General features: G+C 39.7%; 1 long non-coding RNA gene across 1 annotated transcript; it reads left to right on the top strand.

The window, feature by feature from the left end:
* The first annotated feature begins 633 nt into the window (after nt 1-633).
* On the top strand, nt 634-3,507 carry LOC132620645 (uncharacterized). The gene is made up of 3 exons (XR_009575088.1): nt 634-1,049; nt 2,110-2,155; nt 3,286-3,507. It is a non-coding gene; the product is annotated as an uncharacterized LOC132620645 (long non-coding RNA).
* Nucleotides 3,508-10,396: the final 6,889 nt, after the last annotated feature.

The following is a 10,396-nucleotide window of genomic DNA, read 5'->3' as shown; positions in this document are numbered from 1 at the left end:
TCTTCCTCCCTTAAGAACATTCGTCCTCGAATGTTACGCACTCGGGGATTCTATGAAAATTTCGCCAGAGTTCCCCCTATAATATGGCACTACCATCCTGTCACAACAACCCACAATAATAATTCCTTAGAGGGCCACAACATAATAGCAATGGAATTTGGCCACAGACGACCTAAATGCATAAAAAGGAAAACATACATACCTTATGATCTTGATATCTCATCTTGGCCCTCTTCCGGAGGCTGAAATAAGTGCGGGTATCTGGATCGCATACTGTTATATCCCGTATTTTATACGTTCGGATATTCCAAGGCAGTCGTAACGAAGTTAAGGGAATAACCATCTTCCAAATGTATTTCAATGAACAAGTGGGTTATAAATATTATTCACAACATTAGTATTATGGAAATATTAAGAAAGGTTGAGGGCGAAAAAGGAAATTTGCAAAATAGAACCATGGTGATATTATGGAAGGCTAGGGGCAAAATGGTAATTTCACAAAGTTCAAGAAAATTCTAGAAAAAATAAAAATAAATAAATAAGTAAGTAAGTAAAGAAAGGAGCATGTGGCCATTTTATATGTGAAGGGGGAAAAGTGTAAATATATATGGACTAAAGTGTATGAAAGAAGACACTTGGTCTTCTTTGACCAAGTGAGGAAAAATCAAGAAAAGAAAAGAAACATCAAGAAAAAGGGAGAGAATTCTAGAAAAGAAAGAAATGGGGCATGTGACCATAATTGGGGGACTAAATTGCAAATATGGATAAGTGATGGAAGACCTATATATATATATACATAAGAGGTCTTCATAATTAAATTAGAGAGAAAGAAAGAACAACAAAAAAAAAAAAAAAGGGAAAGAAAGAGAGAGGGTTCGGCCAAGGTATGGCCAAGCATGGCCAAGGGAGATTTGATCAAGAAAAATTATTTCTTTCAAGCTTTTATACTAAGTGGAAGGTTCTCTACAACGTGGAGTATTCGTTGGAACAAGTGAATCATTCGTTTCACAAAAATGAGGTTCTAGCCGGGAAAAGGAACTAGTGCTAAGGTAAGGTTTAAACCTTATTTTCATATGTTATAGATGATTGTGTATGTTGTGGAGTGTGTAGATGAAGGAAGTTCATGAAGTTGTGGTGAGTTGTATGTTGGCCGAATATATGTGGTGTTGGACTGAAATGATGAATTAATATTATTTAGTAATTTGATTGTTGTGTTATGAATTCTATAATGTAAAAGGGATGAAAAACATGAAAACATGCATATAGAGATGTGGCCGTGTGGTGCATGTGGTGTGTTGTGTAGGAAGAATGGATTAAGAGTATTTAGTATGTTGGTTGTGATTGTAATGTCAAGAAATTGGTGAAATTTATAAAGATGTGTATAATGTTGTTGTATGGCCGAATATGTGTAGTATTGTGTAGACAAGATGAAATGATTTTATTTAGAAGTTTAATTGTTGTATGGTGAAATCCATAATGTAAAATGAATGAAAAACCATGAATATAATATGTTGGAATGGTAGCCGTATGGAGTAGTGTTGGCCGTGTATATGTGTTGTGTTGTGTGAGAGGATTGAATTAATTATATGAAGTATGTTGTTTGTTGTTGTAATATATAGAAAAGATGGATGAAAATACATGAAAATATGTAGGAAGTGGTTATGGTCAAATAATAGGCGTTTTGGTAAGCTAAGGTAAATTGATGTTATTTGACATTCTAGTTGTCGTTGTTATGGATTATGTGATGAAGAATGGAGGTCGTTGTTGAAGTTAGCATACATGAATGATGATGACATGCTTGGTTGTTGTTGAATTGGACGGTTTCGGGCAAAGTAATATGTGGATTGAGTCGTTGAAAGATTATGTGAATTGAATTGAATTAAATGTTGGAATGTTGCTAGAATGCATTGCTAATATTGTTGTTGGTTTGGCCGAGTTCCATTCTCGGATTGTTGTTGTTAAATTTGGCCGAGTTAGAATCTCGGGGGTGGTGTATTTACAGGGGAGATGCTGCCGAAATTTCGGCAGAATATAAATGAATGTGTTTGAAAGGTTAAGGCAAGTATATGACAAAGGATCTAACGAATGTGTAAACTCCTTTGAATGTAGATTAACAAGTTGGACGAATAAGCGTAGCTAGTAAGGCGCGGCGCAGGTATGTTAAGGCTAAGCCCTTTTCTTTCTATGGCATGAATCCTATGATGTAGTCTTATAAATGTTCCCCATAACGTCCTTGTTTTCAAAAGCTAGAAGTTATGAATTCAAACCATGATTTCCTTTCCAAAAGTTATAAATGTTTTCCAAAATATACATTTTTCTCCAAAATCCAAGTTTTACGTTTTTGAAAGTTTTTATAACTAAAACAACGACTACGAAGTTATGATGACAATAATGAAGCCAGACATGAGAAAGTGTCTATGACGAATATGCCAAGGATATGTTCTTACCATGAATACGACGATATGAAATGTTAAGCTACTTTTGGATAATGACTATTTTGAAGGTTTTAAAGTATATGAAGTAATATGTTATGATCCTGTTTTATGTTTTCCCGAGATAATGTTCTTCATTGATAGTCTCGCCTTATAATTGTTCCTTCAAGGCGTGACATGACGACCATAATGATTCCATAATACAATCGGAGGTTACCGACCTTACGTCACTCCGATAGACACATGACTTTCCTTGGGCTCTCATGCATGCTATATATGTATATGGGAGGGGGGAAGGGATACATGTATATGGGGATATGGGGAAGGGACACATGTTTCATCGCCACCTGGTCAGCTGGCATTATCATCCCGGACGCGGGATATATGGGCGAGCCGACATATTTCGGCTCAATGTGGGCGAGCCGACTTGTTCGGTGCTATGATATGATATGACCCGATAAGCATGCATGGTTTCCGCCCTAAGTGGCATTCATATGTACAGGTATCTCAATCAGCCTATGATACGCTATATGACTCCCTATGATATGATATGATATGACATGATATGATATGATACGACAGGATACGATATGATATGATATGACATGATATGATATGATACGACATGATATGCTATGATATGACATGATATGATACGATATGACATGATATGACATGATATGATATGACACGATATGATATGACATGATATGTTCCATATGAGATGCCATATGGTTCCTTTGTGATTATCTCCACTGGTACCTCTCCTTGTATTGTCGTTCATGCCTTACATACTCAGTACATTGCTCGTACTGACCCCTCTTCTTCGGGGGCTGCGTTTCATGCCGCGCAGGTACACCCAGATGAGCTGAGGCCCTTATAGAAGATGTTCCAGCGAAGTTGGCGAGCTCCAGTTAGCCCGGGAGTGTAGCCGAGTCAGTGTATATGTGCCATGGTTTCCGATTGCAGTTAGAGACTTTGCAGACAGAGTCGTGGGTATAGAGCGTCAACTTTGTAGACGGCTTCGCCTGTCAACATGTTATTACGTTTCATGTCACGCGTTCCATATGATGATACACTCTCAAAAAAAAAAAAAAATTGAGAGCTTACTATGCATTTTATTCTGAATTGATTCCAGAGTTTATTTATGTAATAAGAGTCAGCGGTTTCGCTCGGCTCCAGATATGGGGTCGGGTGCCCATCATACCCTAGTAAGGTCGGGGTGTGACAAAGTGGTATCAGAGCAGGTCGGTCTAAGGGGTTGTCTGCAAAGTCGTGTCCAGTAGAGTCCTGTTTATGAGTATGAAGCCGGCCACATTTATAAACAGGAGGCTGCGGGGCATTTAGGAATTGTTGACCTTCTTTCAATCTTAAATCGTGCGATAGAGCCAAGTCATAAGGAATAAGATTTCCCCATACGAGATATACGTACAACGAAAGGAAGCGAACGAGGCTGTGGAAGCTTATAGAGGTAAGTCCTGACATAATTGTTCTGTTACCTGAACTGGAAGTACTGGATGGCGGGGATGTGCCATGTAGTCGTACGTTTTATGAGGCATTGATGACATTGGCCGCATACAGATTTTGAATAGTAGGAATGGTAAAGGAGGTTCGGCCAGGACGGGTACGCCCCACAGGAGGAAGCATGGAAAGGAAATACTGTAAATAGGCAATAAGTGAAATGCGTTGGTTCAGAAAGGTTATGGATTTGGACGTGGCGACGAAGGTGGGGTCGCTATCATCGGGAATCTGGAAGTCCAGGACAGGAGGTAGCCATACACACAGGCGGAAGATGAACATCGGGAACCAAAAGGGTAAAACCATAATTGTGAAAGAAGGACGCGTTACGAAAGTGCCTTGGAGCCTGTGAAACCTCGACTCGCTCCAAAACATGTAATAAAGGTCATGTGAAGAAGCGGACGCGAAAATATCGGCATTAAGGCACCGAATTTCAGTGAAGCTTTTGGGTTAAGCGTGCTCAGGTGGGAGCAATTTCATGATGGGTGACCCCCTGGGAAGTTGGCAAGAAATTCTATAAATTGAGACATAAGGGACAAATGAAAAGCTAGGGTAGTCTAAGGAAAACTAGGATATACGGGATGGGTGGAGACTATAGGAAGACGCGCAGGACGAGGCAGACTAGCTCGGTAAAGAGACAGAAAATGCATCATAGCCCTGGAATTAGGCTAGGCTTGAACAGCGTTTGGAAGTAAGTTGTGGGCTAGTTGATAGTAAAAATATATATATATGTATAAAGGTGTAGCGTGTCCCATATCTGATTGTATCGGTGGGCATGTGAGTTCCAGCAACCGAAGCTACGGTATAAAAGGCGTTAATAGAGTAAAGGAAATCGAAGCCCGAGTAATAGCGAGAGTAAATGGTACAAGTGCTGCGAGTGAGCTGTTATTATTTTACTATAGGTTGAGGTTGGAAATTCTAGTATAACGATACTCGGAAAAGAAAGAGAGTGAGTAAATGAAAGATAGAAAGCTTAAATATTGGAAAAGGTGAAAGTTAAGAAAACCTTAGTGGGTGAAACCCCCACGAGAAATTGATGGTAAAAGTACGAGACCATTAGGATGAAAATTCAAGTAGGCATGTGAGAGGAGATAGAGTGAGGTAAAAGGAAACAAGGAGAAATGTGGGGAGGTTGAGAGTTGATTTCAACAAGTAGGTCTAAGAGAATGGTGACCAGGGTAGAGGAATGTGAAGTAAGGGAAAGAATGCTCAGGATGGTGATCGTGTTGAGGTGAAAGATCTGTAAAAAAAAAAAAAAAAAAAAGACAAGTATGTAGCTATGGTAATATGCCTAGAGGTTGGATAGAAAAGGATAGGGAGAGTGAAAGTTGTAAGGGTTCTGTGCTGAGAGAAAAAGTAGTAGAACGCTTAAGAAATATGGATGCACAGCTACAATACGAACATGTAGTCAAGGAAGAATTACGAGCAAGAGAGCTAAGCAAGTGAAAGGCCTATTGGCATATAAGGGACCCCTTAAAGGGGGGGGGGGGGCATATTAGGCTTACAAGGAATAACGATGAACGAAATGAGCACCACCACATGAAGTCAAAGACAAGTATACCTGTATCGAGAGACACGAAAAGAGACTAAAGAAGAGTTGTAGTAAGAATCTAAAGGTGTGGCTTTTGTTAAGATATGGTCACGAAACAGTAACAGAAAAGAGACGATCGGAGAAAGACAAGGATAATACGTTGGCTCAACAAATTAGAAAACCCATGACACGGGAAGAAGATTCATGTAAAAAAAAAACCGAGATGTACGATTATAAAAGAAATAAGGTAAAGGATAAGGAGTGAGCCTGAAGGAAAGGACGACCACAGAAGAGATCCTCCCGAAGTATTATGACACCCCATAAGATCGGTTGAACATTCGAGGACGAATGTTCTAAAGGGGGGGGAGGATGTTATATCCCGTATTTTATACGTTCGGATATTCCAAGGCAGTCGTAACGAAGTTAAGGGAATGACCATCTTCCAAATGTATTTCAATGAACAAGTGGGTTATAAATATTATTCACAACATTAGTATTATGGAAATATTAAGAAAGGTTGAGGGCGAAAAAGGAAATTCGCAAAATAGAACCATGGTGATATTATGGAAGGCTAGGGGCAAAATGGTAATTTTACAAAGTTCAAGAAAATTCTAGAAAAAATAAAAATAAATAAATAAGTAAGTAAGTAAAGAAAGGCGCATGTGGCCATTTTATATGTGAAGGGGGCAAAGTGTAAATATAGATGGACTAAAGTGTGTGAAAGAAGACACTTGGTCTTCTTTGACCAAGTGAGGAAAAATCAAGAAAAGAAAAGAAACATCAAGAAAAAGGGAGAGAATTCTAGAAAAGAAAGAAATGGGGCATGTGACAATAATTGGGGGACTAAATTGCAAATATGGATAAGTGATGGAAGACCTATATATATATATATACATAAGAGGTCTTCATAATTAAATTAGAGAGAAAGAAAGAACAAAAAAAAAAAAAAAAAAACAGGAAAGAAAGAGAGATGGTTCGGCCAAGGTATGGCCAAGCATGGCCATGGGAGATTTGATCAAGAAAAATTATTTCTTTCAAGCTTTTATACTAAGTGGAAGGTTCTCTACAACGTGGAGTATTCGTTGGAACAAGTGAATCATTCGTTTCGCAAAAATGAGGTTCTAGCCGGGAAAAGGAACTAGTGCTAAGGTAAGGTTTAAACCTTATTTTCATATGTTATAGATGATTGTGTATGTTGTGGAGTGTGTAGATGAAGGAAGTTCATGAATTTGTGGTGAGTTGTAAGCCTCCGTACTTGCATATCTAGTATGGCAATGGGTACCTCTTCATAAGTCAACTTCTCTGTCACTTGGACATCATTTACTGGCATGATCCTAGCAGGATCTCCAACACATTTCCGAAGCATCGAGACATGGAAAACTGGATGGACTGTCTACAAATACGGAGGTAGATCTAATTCATAGGCCACTTTGCCTACTTTGCGCACAATCTCATAAGGCCCAATATATCGGGGACTAAACTTCCCCTTTTTGCCAAATCTCATTACATCCTTCATTGGTGATACTTTCAAGAATGCCCAATCTTTCACTTGGAACTCTAAGTCCCTTCGACGATTATCCGCATAGTACTTTTGACGACTTTGAGCTGCTAATAACCGATCTTGTATGAGCTTGACTTTCTCTATGGCTTGTTGGACCAAGTCCGGCCCTATCAACTTAGTCTCTCCTATCTCGAACCACCCAATTGAGGATCTACACTTTCGCCCATATAAAGCCTCATACGGTGCCATTTGGATGCTAGAATGATAACTATTGTTGTAAGAAAACTCAATGAGTGGCAAGTGATCATCCCAATTACCTCCAAAATCTATCATACATGCCCGTAACATATCTTCAAGAGTCTGAATGGTGAGTTCAGCTTATCCATCAGTCTGCGGGTGAAATGTCGTGCTAAGGCTCACCTGAGTCCTCAAACCCTCTTGAAAGGACTTCCAAAAATTAGCTGTAAACTGAGTCCCTCTATTAGAGATAATAGATGCTGGGACACCATGGAGTCGCACTATCTCCTTAACATAAAGCTTTGCATAATCTTCCGCCACATTGGTCGTTCTGACTAGTAAGAAATGAGCTGACTTCGTGAGTCTATCCACAATCACCCATATGGAATCATACTTACGTTGAGAACGGGGTAATCCTGTAATGAAGTCCATGTGGGAACTTCCAAGTTGGGATTTCTATAGCTTGCAACAATCCGCCCGGCTTTTTGTTATGTCCCGTGTTTTCGTATAATTGGAAATCGTGAAATAATTACGACTTGTGGATTATAAGGACATATTTTGATTTTAGTGAATATGACTATGTTGGTTATGGAATTATTAATGTTAAGACCTCGGGGTAGGCCGAGGATAAATTTGGAATTTCGGAAATTAGTTTCGGGAATTACAAAACGGGGCATTTCAAGAATTGGGCCAAAGAAATTACAACTCAAATGAAGCCCAAAAAGAATAAAGGGGGCCGGCCATGTCTTTAGGCCCAAGCCATTTTAAAAGGGTCATGTGCTATGCACATGACCCCTAAAAGGATATATACTAGTGAACACTTAGAAATATCCAAGAAACAAATCATAAATCAAGAACACCCCAAAGAAGGGCTTCGGCCGAACCTAAAGAGGAAGGAAAAGAAAAAAAAATTCCAAGCTTGTGTGTGATCCAAAAATCTTGGTTGCTACATATTTGTGAAGTACTCAAGACGCTCTCCGACGTGGTATAAATAGTTTGGCACGAGGACGACGTTTTCGACAAGTCGGGTTTTCAAGGAAAGGTAAGAATTTTGCCCCTTTTATGTTATAGAATTGATGTGAATGTGTTAAGCATTGGAAGTAGATGGAGGTCCCGTAATTTTAACGTAAATAGAAAGTCGTGGGTGTGTGTGTGTAGTGTGTTTGGCCGTGAGTTATGGAAGGAAAGAAATGGTTTGAATTGATCTTGTTTAAGTTGGCATAATGTGTTGTTGTGACCCTTAGATCGTAATTGATTGATTGTTGAATTAAATTGGCGGTGGAAAACGAATTCGGATATTATCGGAAAGTGTATATCCTTGGTATTCTTATGTATATCAATGTATATTTTGGGGTGCTATAGACTTTAGATATGAATCTATATCGATGTTGCCGAATTCGGATTGAAACGACGTTAGTTAGAATGTTCGTCGTGAATTTTAATGTTTTGAAGAATTATGGAACTAATGGATTTTGGTGCAATTTCGTGTATGGTTTGAATTGTAATGAGAATGTGGTTGTATAAGTTTGAATGTGGGAATGAATACAAATAGGTAGATATAGAATTGGAATTTTGAAAGTTTGAATGGAAAGTTGCCAACTTAAGAAATCATGTAGGACTTTGAAGCTAGAGTGAATTGATTGTTGTTTACATTGTTTGGTTGATGTGTGGGCTGTTGTGGTTGGTTAATTTGAGCCGAGCTACGCCTCGGGGATGTTAGATTTATAGGGGAAATGCTGCCGAAATTTCGGTAGGCAAATATGGAGTTAATGGCATTTTTGAGCCTAAGAATCTCAATTGGTAACTTTGACCATTTGCAGATTTTTGACGAAACGGGACTGGACTTTTGGAAGAGCATACGACGTCTGTGAGGTATGTAAAGCTTCCCAATTCTTTATTTGGCATATCTTAGGGTGTTAGTTGAATATGAGACCTTCCGGAGCATTTCTGCTCCTCGAAACCCGATCCACAGGAAAGTTACTATTCATTCAATTCGATTGAAGCCTAAAGGCTCCCTTTTGGCTAGAATGCCATTATTCGTCCGAAACCTATCGAAATGTGGTCGGGTAACCTAGAAATGATTATGTATGACCCTTGGCATATTACTGCTCGTAAAAATATGTTCGCCACCTCACTTCGACTCGAGGTGGGTCCGCTACCCCAAAATGCCCGATTTGCCCTTCGGGCCATCTTTGAGAATAGAGTTGAACGTACCACTTCTGATCTTTGGAACATCCTTCCACGGGGTATGTTTGGACTATTCGATGCACTAATCCAGGTTTTGAACTATATGGACCATTTTGGAATCGTTTTGCAAAATGAAACCTTATGTCGACTAAGTATTCGACTATTTTGTAATAGGATATGATTTATGAGTTTACTTTGTTTTGAAACACTATTTTGAAATACGATTTGCATTTGTTTGCTCACGACTCCGCTCGTGCCTTATTATGACTTCGTTCACCGGTTCCCGGGCCGGTTTTGATTCGTGCGCCTTATGACAATTCGGCCGTATGCTGTGTTACGGTTCCCGAGGCTTCGCCATAGGGCCAGGTTCCGTTGGAGTTATGCTGTGATATGGCTCGTGATGCGATACGCTCACCGATGATTATGATTATGTTCGGGGATGTACGGAGATTTGAAACCTTCTGGTGTTATGCTGTGTGTGGTGCCAGCGTCGGAGTGGCGACCACGTTCTTAAGCGTTTGCATGATTTTATTTGCATAAAATATATGTATATGATTCCGATACAGATTTTGACATACCAGTTTGTACCCCACTTTGACATTTGATTTGCTTTCGGTTTTGATCCATAATTCTGTACTCCGTGCTTTACATACTCAGTACATATTTCGTACTGACCCCCTCTCTCCGGGGGCTGCGTTTTATGCCCGCAGGTGCAGACATCGGTGATCCTCCGCAGTAGGCTTCACTTCTTGCTTTTCGGAGTACTCTTACTGGGTCCGGAGTCCACTCTTGGTACAGACTCCTCTACTCTGTATATACTTTGTATATTTGACAGTTTGGGTACGGCGGGGCCCTGTCTCGCCTTATGTTATGTTTTGAATTCGTAGAGGCCTGTAGTCATCTTTGTGGGGCGAGGGTCCTATGTGTTTATTGTCTGATTTTGCTTTCGGGTCTTAAAGCGGTCTGTTTGATATGATGGCCCCAAATGGC

Source organism: Lycium barbarum, chromosome 2, assembly GCF_019175385.1.
Source record: "Lycium barbarum isolate Lr01 chromosome 2, ASM1917538v2, whole genome shotgun sequence".
Taxonomy (NCBI): domain Eukaryota; kingdom Viridiplantae; phylum Streptophyta; class Magnoliopsida; order Solanales; family Solanaceae; genus Lycium; species Lycium barbarum.
This window is presented reverse-complemented; position numbering and strand designations above follow the sequence as displayed.